Below are 10,076 nucleotides of genomic sequence, written 5' to 3' on the forward strand. Positions count from 1 at the left end.
CTGAGGCTTGCACTCAGAGCCTTATGCTCTTCCTTAGCTTTTTTGCTCAAGTCTACCACTTGAACCACATCTTTTTGGTGGTTAATTGGAGATAAGAGACTTTCCTGCCTGGGCTAGCTTTGAACTGTAACCCCCAGATCTCAGCCTCTGAAATAGCTAAGATTACAAGCATGAGTCACCAGTGCTCAGCTTCAACATAACCTTTTAACGCATGGCAGCACACACTGCTCCTATGTCAAAACTGAGCTCTCAGGTTCAGAGAAACAAAATAATGGACCTGCCTTCTAAGGTCTCCACCTCCAAGTCCAGGCCTTCTCCTATTCCAGTGGCCATACTTTTTCCAGAGAGCATAGACTTGCTGTTGGGACTCATCTTCTTTTTGGTGCTTTGTAAGATCTTTTCTATTTTATTTTATTTTTTACAAGGCTGTCATTATATAAGAATTATATAAGAATATGACTTGCAGAGAACAACACAAAACCAAGTCAGAACACTGGGCTCCTGGATATCCTAGGCACCTTGGGAGAACTCTGCTGGATTTCACACTCCTTTGTAATATGAGCCTGGACAGAGACCTTAATGCATCGATTCCTGCTGATGCCTTCCAGGACCTCTACACCTGGCTCTGCTACACTGGGTCATCTGACAGCCTCAGCCCTTGCTGTGAGATGCTGGTGGCTTTTCCCCTCCTGAGTTTGCATCTTCTTTTTTTTTATGGCAAACAATTCCCTCTTCCTCATGGTAGGTCCCCTAGTGCAGAATTTTACTTGTTTAAGAAGAAAAAAAAATCAATATTTTGCTACCTACTTGTCTGGCTGTGAATATATTTATATTTCCAATTCTTCCTTCCATATAGGATTCCGTAGGGGGTCTAAAAGTTTTTTTGTACAAGAAGTGGAGCATGCAGCGCGTTCTCCTAATCTTATCTAGGCAGCACTGTGGCTGAGATTCAGTTCTGCTCTTTAGAACTGCCGATTGTGTTCCTGGGCAGAGCAGCTGGAAATTGGTCAATTAGAGTGTCTTGTTGGCAAGATGTTGAAATGTGAGTCATTAGCAGATTTGCTGATCTTTTTGACCTGTACCCCTTCTGAAAACTGATTAGAAGGCTATTTTTGGTCGGTCTTGCCTCCGTTTAAGCATGTATTTCAAGCTTCTTAAATTATGATAATTTGGCATGTCCACTGAACGAATCTGTCAACATGTTAGAACTGAGTCAAAAGAGAAAGAGTATGCCAAGGTTTTGTAGTCATTACAAATCAAAGTAAAGTGCCCAGTGAGTCAATATGAGAACCAGTGACTGTTGTTAAACTTTGTCTCAGGGGAAAATGCCTGAGTTCCTTCCTCCTTCATGTTAGGGAGAACTATTGCAGTCAGAACTACTGAACAATCCAGGAATTTGGTGTTTATGATGCAATCATTCCTGTAGACCAGTAAAATGTTCTCTCCATGAAGAGTAAACACTCTATAGAAGTCTTTTTTTAAATGTTTTTTAATTGTGAAAATACTATACAGAGGGGTTATAATTACATGGGCAAGATAATGAGTACATTTCTTATCAAGCATTATTGCCTCCTCCTTTGTTTTATTCCTACCATCCCTTCCCCTACCTCCCTACTCCACAACTACACTCCCCCCTACACCCCCTACCCCCCGCCTAAATTGTAAAGTTCGTTTTTCAACATAGTGTCTTGTACATCTCATTGTTACAATGGGTCAACCTGTATCCCTATTTAAACATTTTGTTTTTTCCCTTTCGCTCCCCAAATTATACCGACATCAAATACAGTGAAAACAGGAATTATACCTTGGGGGAGGAACATACAAAGCAAAAAGAAAATCACATGGTACATTATAAATACATTAGAAACAATAGAAGGAAAGAAAAAAACCCACTTGTGTCTCTGTCTTGGGGTTCATTTTGCTTAACTTCACCTTATCTGGTCATATGTTCATAGCTTTTGACCTTTTCTACTTGTCTCAGACATATACTAGTTATTGCAAATGAGGAAAACCATGAGACCTATGTTTCTTTGGGCCTGGATTACTTCACTTAATATAATTTTTTTCCAAGTCTTTCCATTTCCTAACAAATGGGGCAATGTCATTCTTTCTGATGGAGGCATAGAATTCCATTGTATATATAAACTACATTCTCTTGATCCATTCATCTACTGAGGGGCATCTGGGTTGGTTCTATATCTAGACTATGGTAAATAATGCTGCGATAAACATAGTTGTGCTGGTAGCTTTTACATACTTGTGCTGGATTTAGCATGGCCTTGTTTGTGATCCTTTGGGTAAATGTCCAAAAGTGGGATTACTGGGCCATAGGGGAGCTCTATGTGGAGTCTTTTGAGGAACCTCGATACTACTTTCCAAAGTGGTTGAACAAGTTTACACTCCCACCAACAATGCAGTAGGGTTCCCTTCTGGCCACATCCCCTCCAGCATCTGTATACACTAGGCTTGTAGATAAGTATAGTCAAAGGCATTGTAGCCTTGGATTTCTGTAATTTGTGAGCAATATAGCTTATTTACCTAGTCTCCCTCACATTCTGGAAATGTTGTCTAAGGATGTAATTTGTTTTGGGGGCTCAGTTTGGGGAAGAACTTTGTTAGCTGGGGATATACTATCTAAAAATTTATTGGAGGTGGGTGCCAGTAATCCTAGCTACTCAAAAGGCTAAGATCTGAGGATTGTGGTTTAAACCAGCTTGAACAGGAAAGTCTGTGACACATCTCCAATTAACCATTGAAAACTGGAAGTGGAGCTGTCTGTGATTCAAGATGTAGAGGGCCAGCCTGAGCAGAAATGCTAAGGGACAGCACCTAGGCCCTGAATTTAAGGCCTACAACTGTCACCCACACCCACTACACCTCCCCATCTATCCCCCTCACTATATATATATGTATCTATGTATATATATTATGCTAGTAAAAGTTGAGTCACTTTGGAACATCATATGAAAAGCCAAAGAAGATTCTGATTTTAATTCATAGGTGAACATGTTTTGAATAGGTATTGGTAAATCACTGACTTAGGATCACTAACAGGATCCTGCCAGTAAGTTCTCCTTGTCTCTTTTTCAAGGTCTTATAACTGTTTTGTAGAGTGCGGAAGACAGAAAATTAGTTATTTTTAGGTATTTTCTTGATGAATTTCTCAAATCCCTATTGTCTCTAGCAAAAAGCTAGGGGAGACTTTCTCTGTCTCTGTCTCTGTCTCTCTCTCTCTTTCTCTCTATGTATATATGTATATTGTATATATTATACTGTGTTAACATTTTTTGGCAATGAAAGTAAAGTTTGAACTCTATAATTTTGGACTCTATACAGGCCCAGTGCCACTAGGATATCCTTATATACTCTTTGTACATAGTCTTGCACATTCTGCCCTCTCACTTCCACCTTTCTAGGGTGATAAGCTATTCAGTTTCTCAACTGCTCCCTAAACCTTCAGGGTAAAGATGGTTTTGGACACATGCCACTTCTTTAAAAAGTATTTCCCAGATGACTTTGATTGGGATGAGTTGTACTCATAAACTGACGTGTTGAATTGAAATCCTTTTGTATAACTATCTAAAGATGATAAAAAATAATAATAAAGAAAAATATGTTTCATAAGAGTTAGTCTTTCTGAGCCTCTTCAGTAAATGGTGCTGGCAAAATTGGTTAACTACTTGTAGAAAACTAAAGCTAGATCCTTATATATCAGCCTGCACCAGAATCAACACCAAATGGATCAAAGACCTCGGAGTCAAAGCAGACACTCTGAAAACATTACAGGATGGAATAGGAGAAACCCTAGGTCTCCTTGGCTCAGGCCGAAATTTTCTGAATAGAGACCCGGAAACACAACAAATCAAAGAAAGGTTGGACAAATGGGATTGCATAAAGTTGCAGAGCTTCTGCATGGCAAAGGACATAGCTAGCAAGATCAATAGAAAGTCCACGGATTGGGAGAAGATCTTCACTAGCCATACAAAGGACAAGGGTCTCATATCTAAAATACACTTGGAACTCAAAAAATTAAATCCCCCAACAACAAATCCTCAAAGAAACAACTGCCCAATAAATAAGTGGGCTAAAGACTTAAAGAGAAACTTCTCTGAAGAAGAAAGAAGGATGGCCAATAGACACATGAAGAAATGCTCAACATCCCTAGCCATAAAAGAAATGCAAATCAAAGCAACATTGAGATACCACCTCACTCCCGTTAGAATGGCAAAAATCAAAACTCTAACAACAACAGATGCTGGAGGGGATGTGGACAGAAGGGAACCTTACTTCATTGTTGGTGGGAATGTAAACTTGTTCAACCACTTTGGAAAGCAGTATGGAGGTTCCTCAAAAGACTTCACATAGAACTCCCCTATGACCCAGCAATCCCACTTTTGGGCATTTACCCAAATGTTTACAAACAAGACCACACTAAAGCTACCAGCACAACTATGTTTATTGCAGCATTATTTACTATAGCTAAGATATGGAACCAGCCCAGATGCCCCTCAGTAGATGAATGGACCAAGAAAATGTGGTATATATACACAATGGAATTCTATGCCTCCATCAGAAAGAATGACATTTCCCCATTTGTTAGGAAATTGAAAAACTTGGAAAAAATTATATTAAGTGAAGTAAGCCAGGCCCAAAGAAACATAGGTCCCATGGTTTCCCTTATTTGCAATATCTAGTATATGTATGAGTCAAGCGGAAAAGGTCAAATAATGTGATGTTAGGAAAATGAACCCTTAGATATGTATTTTAATGTTTTTTTTTCCTTTCATGCATGTGTTTCTAACGCATTTATAAGATTATCTCTTTGTAGCTTTGTATGTCCCTCCCCCACAGTATAACCCCTGCTTTCACTATATTTGATGTCAGTATAACTTGTAGAGGAGATGGGGAAAAACAAGTCGTTTAAGGATACAGGTGGACCTGTTGCAACAATGAGAAGTACAAGTTGTCATGTCAAAAACAAGCTTTACGATGTTGGTGCAGGGGGTGGGGGAGGGGAAGGCGAGGGGGATTGGGGGGGTTGGGGGGGAGGCTGGGAAGGGATGTGAAGGGTAAACAAAGGAGTAGGCTGCAATGCTTGATAAGAAATGTACGCATTAACCTTCCCATGTAATTCTAACCCCTCTGTACAGTGTGTTCACACACACAAAAAAAGAGTTAGTCTTTCTGTTGCACCATCTCCAAAGTCATGACTTTTCTTAGGGGACTTATATACTTATATAACGTAGCTTTGGGATAGGGATGGCATTAGGGCTGAAAGTGTAACCACTCTACTTGGAACAGGTGGAAGAATGGAGACTCATTAGCCCAGCACAGTACAGGCTCACTGTGCACCAGTCGTGTTCTAAGCCTGACCAGTGCCTATGCAGCTCATGGTTTATTGGTGGGGGCCCTATCACACCACTACTAATAACAAGACTGGGCTGTGTTGCACACTGTGGTCAGTGAAAACTATAGCTGAAAGCAATTTCCTGGAAAATAGAATTAATCCCAGTAGCAGCGTCGCTGAATCCCAGTAATAGAGTTTGGGAAAGTTCTTTGAGAAGCTCATGCTGGAGTCAGGGCCTCAAGGAGGGATAGGATTTCAGTAGGTGGCACTGGGGGAGAGGGATACCATAAACAGCAGTAGCTCCTGAAACAATGACCTGGCTGCAGGGAATTGAATAATTCAAGAAACACAGGACAGATTGGATGAATAGCCAATAAAGTCAATTGAAATGATAATATTAAGTGAGTCTGTGATCTTCCTTTTTAAAATTTTTTATTCCTGGCACAGGAATGCATAATCTAATGTACATCAAGAAATCTTTATTCATATATCTCTGTCTGCTTATCTAGCCTATGTTATTTGTCCTATTTCCCTCAAGTTTATGATTTCTTGGTATACAGACCGATTGCAGTTCTTCTCTAATAGAAGACAACTGGGAACTGACAAGGAGGTACTAAAGGAGTACGTAACCAGAGACAATAAAAAGATTCATTTGAATAGGTATCTAACTCAGAGTTCTCAAAGTGTGCTCTTTTGCAAATACAAAATAATGTGTGGCTCCTCTAACATGCTGGGCAAAGTCCATTATCCTATCTGTCTTCCTTTATCACTTAAATTCACTCCATGTGGAACCACCATTTTAAATCCATCTTTCTTTGCTCCAACCATTTTCTCTTTAACTGGGACAAAGGAATCTAAGCTTATAGCTTCCCATGAACAGCATGAAAACCTTTTAAATTACATGGCACTGATGGATTTTCACCCCTTCCTCTAAACACAATACATATGCTATCCCTGGGGTTCACTTAATGCTTCCTTACTGATGATAAAACTGCTGCTTGGCACAGACAAGGGCCAAACACACTGCATCACTGCACACTCTTGTTCAGATTGCAGTCTAAGCAGTGAAGCTGAAATGGCAAGTCTCAGCCCCACTCCTTGCGGCACGCAGCGTATTAAATGTATGCTTGCTAATGTTTCTCCTCTTGAATGTGAAATACATTTGCTGCTGCCTGCAGATCACAGTGTCCTAAGTGGATGGGTGATTCTCAATTGTGTGCTGTGGATGGGCTGAGGAGAGCTTGGGGAGAGGGCTTGAAAGGGGAACATGATGTGACTGTTTTAATGTTTCACCTCTGGGAGGCTCCATACAGGAAAGCCTGCTTGCTTTTGGTTAGAACGAGGTTACTACTCTCACTTTCTCCTTTCTGTGAATAATCTGCAACTTCTGTACTTGTTGTATATAAAACTGTACGTAGGAGAAATTTAACAAGAAATGTTATTTAATGAATGTACAGAAACTTGGATTGAATTGCTGAGAGTCAAGACAACAAAACAAAACAAACTGAAGAAAAGAATGGATTATTTAACATAGGCTGTCATGTGGTTCTGACTTGGTCACTTCCAATAGGTTTTTTTAATTTTTAAGTAACAATATTTTATTGTTTGACCAAGCTCTCTTCAGAGTAAGCTAGTTATTACACAATATAAAAAAAATCAATAGCCTCTTATTCAAAATGAATTATTCTGTCTTTTTAGCAAGTATTACTTCTATAAACCAATGTTGTGTTTAAATGTGTTTTATATTCCATGTTCACACCTCTTATCCTTCGTCGTAAGGTGACAATTCAATCACAGTTTCCATATAGTGTTGTCACAGTACACGTAGACTTTTACAGTTGGAATGCACAGGAACTATTTTAAAAGGTCAACTCTGAAGAGGAGACCAGGATCTGGCTTTTGTAAATATTTCATCACATTTCCCAAGTGTTTCTATAACCGCTTTTTCTAGGCAGTTGTACACAATAAATAGATAGAAGGCAGGAAAAGGATACTCTGGAGATTTCTCTGAAGGTTTGTGCCTTCGTGGGAGGGGGGGTGTGTGACTGCTACAGCACCTCTTTGGTCTTCAAAGGAATAGAAAGAGTAAAAGATTTTTTACTACAGTTATCAATCTCACTTGGCACTAATGTCAGAATAAAGGTAGATTTAGTCTGAAAAGAAAAATCATCCACACTCTAGTGTATTTATCTCTAATTAAAAAATATTGGAGGTATAAAAAATGCAATGTCAAACTAACCTGTTTAAATTAGACATTGAACAAACTAGGTTTTTAAATATACAATTTCCAACTTTACTTCTTTTCAGAATTTTCACCTGTATTTATAACTTTAAAAGAATTGTTTCACTATATCCCCTTGTAGGATAAAGAACTTATTACAGTGAAAGAGCAGATTCAAATTTCAGATTTGTGAATTAAATAATACTTCAATTAAAAGCAATTTTAAAGGCAGTTTCTGTACAAACACTGAAACATATCACACCAGATTTTTTAAGAAAAATATCTTTTTCTGATACTTTGAAATATGGCAGAAATAACATTTAGCTGTCATGTGTATATTGAAATATCAAGAGTATGGAAAACCTTGATGCCTTTATGAACTGTAAATGTGGGAAATGTAAATGAACACTAACGTTAGGTCCTCACATATCTAAATGAAAGGAAAAATAGTTATCAATATGTCCTAATTGTTGTAATAACAAATAACCCTGACCAGAAGATGTGGGGAGTTTCACAGAAAAACCAACCAACCAACAAGCAATCTGGGGTATAGCAGAAGAACACTCATCAACTTAAATCCGTCTTCCATGTTGGTTTGGAAGCCACTATCTTAATGATTTTACCCATGAAATTCCAAACATCCAGACTGGCTCCTATGAAACTGGCAAAAACCACATCTACCCTACAGGTGGCCTGCAAGAGACCCTCCTCCACCCTAGCAAATACCATTGTCCAGTGTGCCACCTGAAAACCCAAACCCCGCATCCCCTGACATGGTTCGCTGTTCTGATGAAACGCCTTTCATGACCCAGCAGCCTTCTGCCTAAAAGTAGTTTCTGCTGTGTCAGCAGCTATTCCTCAGAGCTCCCCTCCCACAAGCTCAGAGCCAAGGCCATGGCACTGTCAGAGGAACTACAGGCCAGTGGCAGGGATAAGCAGGGAACCCAGTGCCGACACCCTCACTCCCAGCATAGGAAACAGCCGACCAAGTACTCCAGCCCCAAAGCTGCCAGTCCAGGATGCTCAGCTCCTGTCCCATTGGCAGCTCTGTGACATGTACTTTGCAGACAATATCCTTTACACTATTCATATGGGAGGCTATGGCTCCGAGAATCCATTCCAGTGTAATATATGCAGATACAAATGTATAAACAAGTATGGTTTTGCCTGCCACTTTGCAAGAAGGTAACCTAACCAACAGTGAAAACAATCCTGTGGACTTTTTTGGCTTTGTAGTTTGGTTTTGGTTTTTGGTCATCCCTAATAAGAAGGCATGTGCTAACTTAATGTTTATCCAATAGGGTTTTCATACCCCACAGCGCAGGAGTAAGTTGGAAAATGTTTTTATTGACTCTATCTTGTTTGTGCATGTGGCAGGGACAGCGATTAGGCAGAGACAGTATCCTCCTGGTATTAGCGGGAAAACTGAGGCTCAGAAATGTGAATACAGCAAGATTTATGACTACTAAGAAACAGCACTAGGCCAAGAACTTAGACTTACTCTTTTAAGTTGATTGCACTAATGTACTTAATGTTCCACAGGACCCTGGTGGGGAGAAGACACCCTTTTCAAAGTCTGAGACCTCCTTGCCTCCGGTAGGAGCTCAAGCCATGTCAAACATCCACAGCATTCATTATGTAAATCGCCATCTATGACAAGAATTGTGGATTCTCATTTCTTATTTCTTACATAATTGCCTGTTTTGACTCATCAGAGTCAAGAACAGACACAACATTGTTTGACAAACAGCAAATTTAAATGAAAAATTTAATGGATGCCAGCTTCTTGCACATTTCTTTTATTATAGTGACAAAATGTAATTGTCTACAAGCACCTAAGGAATGTAACTTCACTTGGAATAAGGTGTATAAAAGTGACTTGTGGCTCATGCCTTTAATTCTCACTATGCAGGAGATCTGAGGATCCAGATTTGAAGCCAGCTAGCATGAGAAAGTTCATGAGACTCGTGTCTCCAGTTAATCTTCCAAAAGCCAGAAGTGGAGCTGTAGCTCAACTGATAGAGCACTGCTTTGAGCAAAAAAGCCAAGGACAGACTCAGGGCTGGCACAAAGAAGAAAAAGTGACTTGTATCTTCTTTTCCCTGATTCACTGATTCTTTTGAATATCAACACAGTGGAGTCTATCACCTTTTCCTAGGATTTGCAACTTAAATAACTCTTGGACTGCAATCTTTTTTTGAGCATTAACTATTTCTGAGAATGTGATGAAAATAATGGGTTTGCATACAAACCAAGGATAAAAAAGAGCTAATTTTTTGTCATAAGCAGGAATCCCCTACATTGGAGAATATGAGATTTTTTTGTTGCTCCATGGTGGCCACTCAAAAGCCTAATCAAATGGCAAAAATGAAAAGTCATATTGCAAAAAAATAAATAATAAATAAATAAATAAATAAATTTTACTCTTGTAAAGTTTCCATTTCTCCTACCTTGTTTTTGGTAAGAAGAGATACAAGTGTTAACTTAAAACCACCAGGCTCAGTGGCT

General features: G+C 39.3%; 1 pseudogene; it reads left to right on the forward strand.

Annotated features, from left to right (window-relative positions):
• The first annotated feature begins 6,329 nt into the window (after positions 1 to 6,329).
• On the forward strand, positions 6,330 to 8,757 carry LOC122107256 (annotated as a pseudogene).
• The last annotated feature ends 1,319 nt before the right edge of the window (positions 8,758 to 10,076 follow it).

This window comes from Dipodomys spectabilis, unplaced genomic scaffold (genome assembly GCF_019054845.1).
Source record: "Dipodomys spectabilis isolate Male_0828 unplaced genomic scaffold, ASM1905484v1 ptg000050l, whole genome shotgun sequence".
Taxonomy (NCBI): Eukaryota; Metazoa; Chordata; class Mammalia; order Rodentia; family Heteromyidae; genus Dipodomys; species Dipodomys spectabilis.